General features: G+C 49.2%; 1 long non-coding RNA gene across 1 annotated transcript in view; it reads left to right on the forward strand.

Annotated features, from left to right (window-relative positions):
* The first annotated feature begins 7,482 nt into the window (after nucleotides 1-7,482).
* Nucleotides 7,483-13,272, forward strand: part of LOC140429970 (uncharacterized) — a 106,109-nt gene continuing 100,319 nt past the window's right edge. The window contains exon 1 of the long non-coding RNA XR_011949245.1: nucleotides 7,483-7,618. This is a non-coding gene — a long non-coding RNA (uncharacterized lncRNA). The remainder of the gene's footprint in view (nucleotides 7,619-13,272) is intronic.

A 13,272-nucleotide genomic window follows, 5' to 3' on the forward strand; every position in this document is an offset into this window, starting at 1 on the left:
CCATTCGCTCATTACTTTGCACTGCTACTAACAGGACACCGCATGAATGTCTTTTTGCCTTCCCCAGGAAGTCCACATCCGGGGTATCGCTCCCAACTTGGCTCACAGCTCCGGGAACCGTGCTTCTCCGTAAACATGTGCGGCTCCACAAGGCGAATCCGTTGGTGGAAAGGGTGCACCTGCTCCACGCAAACCCACAGAACGCCTACGTGGCGTTCCCCAACGGCCGCCAGGATACCGTCTCCCTCAGGGACCTGGCACCAGCAGGTTCTGCCCCTACACCACCCCCATCGCCCCCGGCGCCACCCTCCCCTCTCCCGCCACCCCCATCACCCCCCCTAGGACCGTCCGTCCTCCCCCTGCCCAGCCCCGTTGATGAAGAGGATTTCGGCACGCTCCCGGAGTCAACTTCGACCACGACAGCACCAACATCGCCGGCTCCACTTCGTCGTTCCCAGAGGACGATCAAGGCGCCGGACCGGCTGAACCTCTGACCGGCCCACCGGATGACCAGAGACATTTTTTTTACTGTTCTGTAAATATTAAAGATTGCGAATTGTATATAGTTCTCCACCATCCCTGCCGGACTCAATTTTAACAGGGGGTGAATGTGGTAAACCACTGTGTTCCTATATTACGGGTTGTGCGGTAGAACCTGCACTACAGGTTCACCTGGGCCCCTGCATGCTAGCTCCGCCCAGGAGCCGGGTTATAAATATGCGTGGCCTCCAGCTCGCAGCCATTTCGTCAGCTGCTGTGGGAGGCCACACTTCAGATACTAATAAAGCCTCAGTTTGGATTCAACTTCGTCTCCAGCCAAACTGATCGTGCCTCAGTGGATATGGTACTGGAGAAGGGGGTAGCACAGAGGGCGGGTGGAAATTAGATGTGGGACTGTTGGGGGACCGAAGGTTCTGTGACAAAATTGAAAAAGTAATCGAGGAATATGTAGGTTTTAAATGTACGGGTGAGGTGTGAAAGGCAGCTGTCTGGGAGGCTCTAAAGGCGGTGGTGAGAGGTGAGGTGATTTTGTTTAAGGCCAGCGTGGACAAAGAGGAGAGGTTGGAGCAGCAGAGGGTAATAGATGAGATGTTGGAGGTAGATATGAGTTATGCAGAAGATGGGGACCCAGCAAAGCTGGAAAAGGGGAAGGAACTACAGGCGAGCTTTGACCGACTGTCCACCAGGAAGGCGGTGCGTCAACTGAGACGAGCAAGGGGTGCAGTTTACAAACATGGAGATAAGGCGGGTATGTTAGCAGGTCAGCTCCGGAGGGAGGCAGCGGCAAGGAAAATTCTTCAGGTGAAGGATAGGGCAGGGAAGTTGGTGGTGGCCCCAGTGCTGATTAACAAGGTTTTTGAGGAGTTTTATGAGAGGTTGTACAGGTTAGAGCTGCCTGGGGGAGACCGTGAGATGCAGGAATTTCTAGATGGGTTGGAGTACCCGAGGTTCGGGGAGGGGGACAGGGCTACATTAGGAGGAGCGATAGTGGAGTAGGAGATAAAGGATGCGATTGGGAGGATGCAGTCGGGGAAAGTGGCAGGGCCGGATGGGTTTCTGGTGGAATATTATAAAAAATTCAAGGATAAGCTGGTACCGCTGATGGTGGGGATGTTTGAAGAGGCGATAGGGAAGGGGGTGTTACCACAAACTTTGGGGAAGGCATCGATTTCCCTGTTACTTAAAAGAGATAAGGATCCGACGGAGTGTGGGTCCATATCACTTTTAAACATGGACGCAAAGATATTGGCGAAGGTACTGGCGGGTAGGCTGGAGGAGTGCCTCCCGAAGGTTATAGGTGAAGATCAGACGGGGTTTGTGAGAGGGAGGCAGCTCTTTTCGAACATTAGTAGGGTATTGAACGTGGTTATGGTACCGCCAGAGGGGAAGGAAACAGGTGGTTGTGACATTGGACACCGAGAAAGCGTTTGACCGGGTAGAATGGGGGTACCTTACGCAGAGGGTAGTGGGTGCCTGGAACTCGCTACCGGAGGAGGTGGTGGAAGCAGGGACGATGGTGACATTTAAGGGGCATCTTGACAAATACATGAATAGGATGGGAATAGAGGGATACGGACCCAGGAAGTGTAGAAGATTGTAGTTTAGTCGGGCAGCATGGTCGGCACGGGCTTGGAGGGCCGAAGGGCCTGTTCCTGTGCTGTACATTTCTTTGTTCTTTGTTCTTGTTTGTACCTGATGGCAGTTCTAGAGCAGTTTGGGATTGGACCAAGGTTTGTGGACTGGAGCTACTATATAAGGAGCCGAGGGCGAGTGTCCCCACAAACAACATCAGCCCGAGATACTTTTCTCTCCACCGTGAGACGAGACAGGGATGTCCAATGTCCCCCCTGCTGTTTGCACTCGTGATTGAGCCATTGGCCATCGCATTAAGAAGTTCGTGGGTATGGAAAGGGATAGTGAGGTGGGGGGATAGAGCATGGGGTGTCCTTATATGCTGATGACTTCTGGTTATGTGTGTCAGAACCGAGTGTGTCAATCTTCCTCAGGGTACAAATTAAATCTAGACAAGAATGAGTATTTTGTGGTGTCTCGGCCGGGGGTGGGGGCAGGGGTGGGGGGGCTGCCATTCCGTAGGGCAGGGACTCACTGTAGGTACCTGGGGGTGCAGGTTGCCCGGGAGTGGGGGGGGGGGGGGGGGGTGGGGGGGGGGTGGGGGGGGCGGGGGGGGGGGGGCGGGGGGGGGGGGGGTGTCTCCGCAGGTACGACATTTCTAGTTTGGTGGGGAGAGTGAAAGCTGATCTGGCACGGTGGGATGGTCTCCCTCTGTCACTGGCGGGTCGGGTACAGGCATTAAAATGAACGTGTTGCCGCGATTTCTGTTTATTTTTCAATGCCTGCCGATTTTCCTGCCAAAGGCATTTTTTAGAGAGATTGACGGAAGGATTACGTCGTTCATATGGGGAGGGAAGGTGGCCAGAGTGAGAAAGGTGCTGCTACAGAGGGGAAGGCAGGCAGGGGGTTTGGGTCTCCCGACCCTGTTGTACTACTACTGGGCGGCGAATGTGGAGAAGGTGCGGAGCTGGGTCAGAGGGGTTGATTCTCAGTGGGTCAGAATGGAGGAGAGTTTGTGCAGGGGGTCGGGGTTGAAGGCGTTAGCAACAGTGCCGCTCCCGATAGCTCCGGGGAAATACTCAGGGAGTCCGGTAGTAATAGCTTCATTGAGAATCTGGAGGCAGTTTCGCCAACACTTCGGGTTGGGGGCAGGGTCAAGGGAAATGCCGATTCGGGAGAACAAAGAAATGTACAGCACAGGAACAGGCCCTTCGGTCCTCCAAGCCCGTGCCGACCATGCTGCCCGACTAAACTAAAATCTTCTACACTTAGAACATAGAACATAGAACAATACAGCGCAATACAGGCCCTTCGGCCCACGATGTTGCACCGAAACAAAAGCCATCTAACCTACACTATGCCATTATCATCCATATGTTTATCCAATAAACTTTTAAATGCCCTCAATGTTGGCGAGTTCACTACTGTAGCAGGTAGGGCATTCCACGGCCTCACTACTCTTTGCGTAAAGAACCTACCTCTGACCTCCGTCCTATATCCATTACCCCTCAGTTTAAAGCTATGTCCCCTCGTGCCAGCCATATCCATCCGCGGGAGAAGGCTCTCACTGTCCACCCTATCCAACCCCCTGATCATTTTGTATGCCTCTATTAAGTCTCCTCTTAACCTTCTTCTCTCCAACGAAAACAACCTCAAGTCCATCAGCCTTTCCTCATAAGATTTTCCCTCCATACCAGGCAACATCCTGGTAAATCTCCTCTGCACCCGCTCCAAAGCCTCCACGTCCTTCCTATAATGCGGTGACCAGAACTGTACGCAATACTCCAAATGCGGCCGTACCAGAGTTCTGTACAGCTGCAACATGACCTCCTGACTCCAGAACTCAATCCCTCTACCAATAAAGGCCAACACTCCATAGGCCTTCTTCACAACCCTATCAACCTGGGTGGCAACTTTCAGGGATCTATGTGCATGGACACCTAGATCCCTCTGCTCATCCACACTTTCAAGAATTTTACCATTAGCCAAATATTCCGCATTCCTGTTATTCCTTCCAAAGTGAATCACCTCACACTTCTCTACATTAAACTCCATTTGCCACCTCTCAGCCCAGCTCTGCAGCTTATCTATATCCCTCTGTAACCTACTACACTATCGACAACACCACCGAGTTTAGTATCGTCTGCAAATTTACTCACCCACCTTCCTCTCGGTCATTGATTAAAATGACAAACAGCAACGGCCCCAGAACAGATCCTTGTGGTACTCCACTTGTGACTGTACTCCATTCTGAACATTTCCCATCAACCACCACCCTCTGTCTTCTTTCAGCTAGCCAATTTCTGATCCACATCTCTAAATCACCCTCAATCCCCAGCCTCTGTATTTTCTGCAATAGCCTACCATGGGGAACCTTATCAAACGCTTTGCTGAAATCCATATACACCACATCAACTGCTCTACCCTCGTCTACCTGTTCAGTCACCTTCTCAAAGAACTCGATAAGGTTTGTGTGGCATGACCTACCCTTCACAAAGCCATGCTGACTATCCCTGATCATATTATTCCTATCTAGATGATTATAAATCTTGTCTCTTATAATCCCCTCCAAGACTTTACCCACTACAGACGTGAGGCTCACCGGTCTATAGTTGCCGGGGTTGTCTCTGCTCCCCTTTTTGAACAAAGGGACCACATTTGCTATCCTCCAGTCCTCTGGCACTATTCCTGTAGCCAATGATGACATAAAAATCAAAGCCAAAGGTCCAGCAATCTCTTCCCTGGCCTCCCAGAGAATCCTAGGATAAATCCCATCAGGACCCGGGGACTTATCTATTTTCAGCCTGTCCAGAATTGCCAACACCTCTTCCCTACGTACCTCAATGCCATCTAATCTATTAGCCTGGGGCTCAGCATTCTCCTCCACAACATTATCTTTTTCCTGAGTGAATACTGACGAAAAATATTCATTTAGTATCTCGCCTATCTCTTCAGACTCCACACACAACTTCCCATCCCTGTCCTTGACTGGTCCTACTCTTTCCCTAGTCATTCGCTTATTCCTGACATACCTATAGAAAGCTTTTGGGTTTTCCTTGATCCTTCCTGCCAAATACTTCTCATGTCCCCTCCTTGCTCGTCTTAGCTCTCTCTTTAGATCCTTCCTCGCTACCTTGTAACTATCCCTCGCCCCAACTGAAACTTCACACCTCATCTTCACATGGGCCTCCTTCTTCCTCTTAACAAGAGATTCCACTTCTTTGGTAAACCACGGTTCCCTCGCTCGGCACCTTCCTCCCTGCCTGACCGGTACATACTTATCAAGAACACGCAGTAGCTGATCCTTGAACAAGCTCCACTTATCCAGTGTGCCCAACACTTGCAGTCTCCTTCTCCACCTTATCCCCCCCAAGTCACGTCTAATGGCATCATAATTGCCCTTCCCCCAGCTATAACTCTTGCCCTGCGGTGTATACTTATCCCTTTCCATCATTAACGTAAACGTCACCGAATTGTGGTCACTGTCCCCAAAGTGCTCTCCTACCTCCAAATCCAACACCTGGCCTGGTTCATTACCCAAAACCAAATCCAACGTGGCCTCGCCTCTTGTTGGCCTGTCAACAAACTGTGTCAGGAAACCCTCCTACACACACTGTACAAAAAACGACCCATCTAATGTACTCGAACGATATATTTTCCAGTCAATATTTGGAAAGTTAAAGTCTCCCATAATAACTACCCTGTTACTTTCGCTCTTATCCAGGATCATCCTCGCCATCCTTTCCTCTACATCCCTAGAACTATTTGGAGGCCTATAGAAGACTCCCAACAGTGTGACCTCTCCTTTCATGTTTCTAACCTCAGCCCATACTACCTCGGAAGAAGAGTCCCCATCTAGCATCCTCTCTGCCACCGTAATACTGCTCTTGACTAGCAGCGCCACACCTCCCCCTCTTTTGCCTCCTTCTCTGAGCTTACTAAAACACCTAAACCCCGGAACCTGCAACATCCATTCCTGTCCCTGCTCTATCCATGTCTCCGAAATGGCCACAACATCGAAGTCCCAGGTACCAACCCATGCTGCCGGTTCCCCTACCTTATTTCGTATACTCCTGGCATTGAAGTAGACACACTTCAAACCACCTACCTGAACACTGGCCCCCTCCTGCGACGTCAAATCTGAGCTCCTGACCTCTATACTCTCATTCTCCCTTACCCTATAACTACAATCCAGGTTCCCATGCCCCTGCTGCATTAGTTTAAACCCCCCGCAAAGAGCACTAACAAATCTCCCCCCCCAGGATATTTGTGCCCCTCAGGTTCAGATGTAGACCATCCTGTCTGTAGAGGTCCCACCTTCCCCAGAAAGAGCCCCAGTTATCCAGAAATCTGAATCCCTCCCGCCTGCACCACCCCTGAAGCCACGTGTTTAATTGCTCTCTCTCCCTATTCCTCATCTCACTATCACGTGGCACGGGCAACAACTCAGAGATAACAACTCTGTTTGTTCTAGTTCTGAGCTTCCATCCTAGCTCCCTGAAAGCCTGCCTGACATCCTTGTCCCCTTTCCTACCTATGTCGTTAGTGCCAATGTGGACCACGACTTGGGGCTGCTTCCCCTCCCCCCTAAGGACCCGGAAAACACGATCCGAGACATCACGTATCCTTGCACCTGGGAGGCAACATACCAAACGTGAGTCTCTCACGCTCCCACAAAATCTCCTATCTGTGCCCCTGACTATCGAGTCCCCAATTACTAATGCTCTGCTCCTCTCCCCCCTTCCCTTCTGAGCAACAGGGACAGACTCCGTGCCAGAGGCCTGTACCCCATGGCTTACCCCTGGTAAGTCCCCCCCCCCACAAGTATCCAAAGCGGTATACTTGTTTCTCAGGGGAACGACCGCAGGGGATCCCTGCACTGACTGCTTTTTCCCAGTCCCTCTTACAGTTACCCACCTATCTCCAATCTTTGGTGTAACTAATTCCCTGAAGCTGCTATCTATGACCCCCTCTGCCTCCCGAATGATCCGAAGTTCTTCCAACTCCAGCTCCAGTTCCCTAACTCGGTCTTGGAGGAGCTGGAGATGGCAGCACTTCCTGCAGGTAAAATCAGCAGGGACACTAACTACATCCCTCACCTCAAACATCCTGCAGGAAGAACATTGCACTCCCTTCCCTGCCATTCCTCTAACTTTCTACCAAGATCTGGCTAACAACTAAATTAAATTTTTTTAATTAAAAAAAATAAAATAAATAATAATAAAATATGGTACTTACCGCACACCAATGGTTTTATTATTAGGTTAGAGGAGGAGGGCGGGTGGGAGACACTACACGTGTAGTGTCTCGGGTTTCCTCTCCACCAGAATTTATTGGTGAGGGTCTTCCCAGAAGTCCGCGGGTCGACTTCCTGTTCCCGCCTTAAACACTAAAAATTTTTTAAAAACAGCAAAGAGGGACCGAAAATGGGACCAGATAAGTGTTTTTAAAGGAGAGACTTACCTCCCAGAAATCACTTCCGCACTGCCCCCGCTGAAATGGACTAGCCTGCTCCGCTCCTGCTGAAATCGACTGGGCCTGCAAGGTAAGGAAGTTGTTAATCAGTACTTACCTCACCCAGGCAGCGACCTTTTAAACTGTCCCCTCTGCCTCGCAGCTCCCGCGCTTTTTCAAACTCCCGCGCTGTTTCTAAGGTCCCGGCTCTCTCTCTCTCCCGAACTAACAGCTGACCTGCAAGGTAAGGAAGTTGTTAATCAGTCCTGGGTCCGTATCCCTCTATTGCCATCCTATTCATGTATTTGTCAAGATGCCCCTGAAATGTCACTATCGTCCCTGCTTCCACCACCTCCTCCGGCAGCGAGTTCCAGGCACCCACTACCCTCTGCGTAATAAACTTGCCTCGTACATCTCCTCTAAACCTTGCCCCTCGTACCTTAAGCCTATGCCCCCTAGTAATTGACCCCTCTACCCTGGGGAAAAGCCTCTGACTATCCACTCTGTCTATGCCCCTCATACTTTTGTAGACCTCTATCAGGTTGCCCCTCAACCTCCTTCGTTCCAGTGAGAACAAACCAAGTTTAATCAGCCGCTCCTCATAGCTAATGCCCTCCATACCAGGCAACATTCTGGTAAATCTCTTCTGCACCCTCTCTAAAGCCTCCACATCCTTCTGGTAGTGTGGCGACCAGAATTGAACACTGTACTCCAAGTGTGGCCTAACTAAGGTTCTATACAGCTGCCACATGACTTGCCAATTCTTATACTCAATGCCCCGGCCAATGAAGGCAAGCATGCCGTATGCCTTCTTGACTACCTTCTCCACCTGTGTTGCCCCTTTCAATGACCTGTGGACCTGTACTCCTAGATCTCTCTGAGTGTCAACACTCTTGAGGGTTCTACCATTCACTGTATAATTGAGCCAGGAAAGTGGGATGGAAATTTTTGGAGATGGGAGGAGAAAGGAATTAGGACACTGTCGTGAAAGTCACAATAAAAACAAATTCCTCGAGGTTCGATTTAAGGAAATGTATTTACACAAACATACTTGTGGAGAGTGTTTCAGCTGCAAAGCCAAGGCACTGCACTCTGAGTTCTGCAGTCAAAAATCATTATATTTATAGGTTGAAATAAACAACTTTGAAGAGATAAAGCTTGGGAACATACGCAAGAGGAAATATGAATGTTTTGCCCTTGGTTTAAAAACAATTCGAGTCGCATTTTGTTGTCCTTCGGAAGAACAACGAATTATCATAATAAGGCCAGTACCACATACTAGCAGTATTTCGTTACATTACTTGACCTCCTTATTTTCGCTCAAAATCAGTGTTAAAATATAGTTAATGGCCGGGATTCTCTGCAATCGGCGCGATGTCTGCCGACCGGCGCCAAAAACTGCGCAAATCAGTCCGGCATTGCGCCGCCCCAAAGGTGCGGAATACTCTGCACCTTGAGGGACCGAGCCCTCACCTTGAGGGACTAGGCCCGAGCCGGACTGATATTCGCCCCGCCAGCTGGCGCGGAAATGACTTTGCCGGGCGGCACATGCGCGGGAGCGTTAGCGGCCGCTCACGGCATCCCCGCGCATGCGCAGTGGAGGGAGTCTCTTCCGCCTCTGCCATAGTGAAGACCATGGCGAAGGCGGAAGGAAAAGAGTGCCCCCACGGCACAGGCCCGCCCACGGATCGGTGGGCCTCGATCACGGGCAAGGCCACCCCTCGGGGCCAGATCGCCCCGCGCTCCCCCCAGGACCCTGGAGCCTGCCCGCGCCGCCTTGTCCCGCCGTTCGAAAGGTGGTTCAATCCACGCCGGCCGGCTTGGGTTGACAGCGGCGGGTCTTTGGCCCATCGCGGACCGGAGAATCGCCGGGGGTGGGCCTGCCGACCGGCGCGATTCCCGCCCCCGCCGAATCTCCGGTGGCGGAGAATTTGGGACACGGCGGGGGCGGGATTCACGGCGGCCCACGGCGATTCTCCGACCCGGTGGGGGGGGGGGGTCGGAGAATCGCGCCCAATATTCCCAGCATGCTTCTAAATTGGTAACTCATTAGCTTCCCTTCCACAATTCCCTCTTGTTGATCTTTTGGTCAACACCTTTTAGTAAATTATCGTGTCCTCCGTAGAGAAGGGTGGCTTATAATGTAAGGGGAACGGACGTATGACAGTTCCCTGCGTGTTATGAGCTGGTGGCAAGGAGGCAAGGTAGCTCGGGCTGTTCCCGTGTTAGTACAATAAAAATATCTTGCGCAATATTAAACAGTAACCATACGACAATCGAGATTACAATGGCGATTATAATGCAGAACACAATCCTCTGTCGTAACAATCCTACCATCCAAAGCCAAAATCCCATCCCTCATTTTCATGTAATCTTGTCACCTCTCCACGAATGTGATCCACCAGATCATCAATGTTTCTGAGGTATCAGGGATGTATGTGCAACAGTCACTTCCAATCAGGGCACAAGTACCTCCCTTTTCAGCTAACAAGAAATCAAGAGCCATTCTATTCTGCAGGACAACCGCTCTTATAGCCACCATCTCATTTTCTATCTGGTTAACAGCTTCTGCAGTGTCATTAGCTCCCTGCTCAAGGATGTCTCGCAGTTCACGTAGTTCATATGCATTAGTGGCTATTCCTAATGGTGGTATCATTATCCCAGCATTTGTGTCCATGTCATAACACTTTGTTCTGTGATGGGGATGGTCCTGCAATTGCTGAATGTGATGCACAAAGGGGACTACCTATCCCAAATAGCAGGAGCTTTCCCAATTTTCTGGTGTGGCCACAGATAAAATACGTGTCGTTATATGCGGTCAGGTTTCCTTTACTATCAGTCATCATTAGTCTAATCGGATCCCCTTCCCAGGAGCCTCCACTCGTTTGATTTTCAACTCCTGACCAACCAAAGATGAATAATCCTTTAGCTGTGAGGTGGAACATAGGGGGTTGCCAATTCAAGGTCTGGTCGCACTGACTCGTGCCGACTGGGTAGGTCCCATATGTTTTATGTTTCCTAAAGCATATGCTACCCTTTGGGACTCCAGTATAATTGGGACGGATCAAACAGGGCGTTTGACGTGTTACATTAAACCTAGGCCCCCACCATTCCTCAAACCTATTCATATCGTATCCAGCTAATCTCCAATCGAACATATTCTGTGTATCTTCTCCACGTCCTGTACTATTTTGTCTTAGAGCCCATTCTGCTATCTCTTTACTGCCGAAGGGGATAGGTCACACAGGGAAGCCCTCCCCCGAGCATCTGGGAATTTGTGTACAAACCCAACAACTGAATTTATTTACCCTCTCTGCGTATGAGTGAGACATGTATATTAAGGTGTCAGTATGCAATTTACCCTCTACACGATGTTGGATTAATATGATAATATAAAAACATCAACGCCATCATTCTCTTCAGGTCAGTGTTTCGCTGGTACTCTCAGAGTTCTGGATGATGTAGTTTACACGAGTTGCGTGGACCCCAAGTGGCTTTTCTTTTACTTTAACGACTGTTCGGGTCGTTAGCAGCTCTTGGTAGGGTCCATTCCACCCAGGAGAAAAGAATCTTTGTTTCGTGCTTTCACACACACGTGACCTCCCGGTTTAGAGGGGTGTGTATTCCCTCTTTTGGATGCATCTGAGCCTGACGCACCTTTTCATGGTTTTGATTTTTTTCATTTTTTTTCAGCGGTTTCACACATGTCCTGGGCAGACTTTAGCGATGCCTCATCTGCCCATATTATGGCTACTGCCGCTGGAGGCACTGGGGGTTTAGTTCCAGTTGTCATGGGACGTTCCAATTATATTCTCATACGGGGTTAGGCCCGTATTACGATTTCTCTGATTTCTCAGGGCAGACATCACTATGGGTCTGGCATCTGGCCAGAGCAGCCCATTTTGTTGACACACTTTTGTAACTGCAGTTTTAATTATCCCATTCGCCCTTTCCACCATTCCTGAGGATTGCGGCTGATAGGGGATATGCAATTTCCAATCCAAACCCATGGCTTCTGTTCGGGCTTTGGTCAATTTGCTAGTGAAATGAGTTCCCCTGTCACTGTTAATACCCATTGGTATCACAATCCCAGGATATTCGTCCTTCAACACTTCAGTTGTCTGATTTTCCACTGGCTTACCAACCACAGTAGGCATCACTCCCACCTGCGATCCAGCTATTTCATTACCCAAGATAAACTGTATTTCTGGACAAGATAGTTTCTCTATTACTCCTACTACCACTTCACCACTCGTCACTGGACTTTCCAACCTTACCTTGTATAATGGAACACTACTCCTCTCACCCTGAATTCCACATATTACCACCTTTTCTGGCAACATTCTTCCCAAACTATATAATTCCTCATCTCTTACCATTAAAGATTGACTAGCCCCTGTGTCTCTTAAAATTGTGACTTCTTTACCTACTCCTCCTGATACACTTTACCCAGACAAGTAATTTCTTTAAGAAGATCTGGCACCTTCTTATCAGTCACCTCTTGAACAGGCCATACAATCGTTTGCACCTCCTTCACTTCACTTGGGCTTTCCTTTACCACTCTAACAAACCCCACTGTCTTATCCTGTTTTACCACATCAGCCTTCCCAGTGCTTTTCTTCAACCACCAACACTGTGACTTTACATGGCCTAGTTTATTACAGTGAAAACATCTGAAACTTTTCATTTCTTTTCCACCCTCCTGGATTTATTTTTTAACCTGAGGTACACTCTCTTTATTGGCTCCCATCAGATCACCTTTACCTTTACCACTTGAGTATTTCTCATGTCCCCAGTTTCTATCCCTCACCGGCTGAAACTGATGTCGGAAACCAAGCTTTGATTTTTGAACTAATTCATAATCATCTGCCATTTCTGCTGCTAATCTCGCAGTTTTAACCCTCTGCTCTTCCACATGAGTTCTCACTACATCAGGAATTGAATTTTTAAACTCCTCCAAAAGTATAATTTCTCTGAGAGCTTCATACATTTGGTCTATTTTCAAAGCCCTTGTCCACCTATCAAAATAGTCTTGATAGTAACCTGCTTTTAGCCAAGAGCGATGCTCCTGTAGAGAGGCTTGCTCCTGTGCCTGTTTCAACTTTGGGTCTGTTATGGTGGACGGAAGTTCAACTGCAGAAGCTTGTAGTTGTGGCTGCTGTTTGAGAGCCCCTTTTTTGCTATTTTATCAGCAAATCTATTGCCACATGTGACTTCATCGTCTGCGATAGTCTGCGCTTCTCACTTTAAAACGGCTATCTTGCTGGTCTGAACAGCATCTAGTAAATGTAAAACCAATTTAGCATGGTTAATAGGTTGGCCGGAGGAAGTTATGAACCCCCTGTTTTTCCATAATTGGCCAAAATCATGTACTACCCCGAAAGCGGATCGGGAATCAGTATAAATATTGACTGTTTTATTTTCAGCTAGAATACATGCTTTAGTGAGGGCAAACTATTCGGCCGCTTGAGCAAACGTTCCTGAAAGCAGAGCAAAAGCTTCCACTATCTCGAATGGAGTTACTATTGCATCACCGGCCAGGAGGGTCATATCATTTGGTCGGTTCGCTGACCCATTGGTGAGAAAGATGATGTCTGGATTTTCTCGTGGGTGACTCAATAAATCAGGTCGAGGGGTTGTGGTGGCTTCAACCAGTTGTAAACAGTCATGATCATACATATGTTCTGTTCCGAGGGCGCGGGTAAGAGTGTAGCAGGGTTGACAGCTGGCGCTCGCTTGTAGGTA

Source organism: Scyliorhinus torazame, chromosome 9, assembly GCF_047496885.1.
Source record: "Scyliorhinus torazame isolate Kashiwa2021f chromosome 9, sScyTor2.1, whole genome shotgun sequence".
In the NCBI taxonomy this organism is placed as follows: domain Eukaryota; kingdom Metazoa; phylum Chordata; class Chondrichthyes; order Carcharhiniformes; family Scyliorhinidae; genus Scyliorhinus; species Scyliorhinus torazame.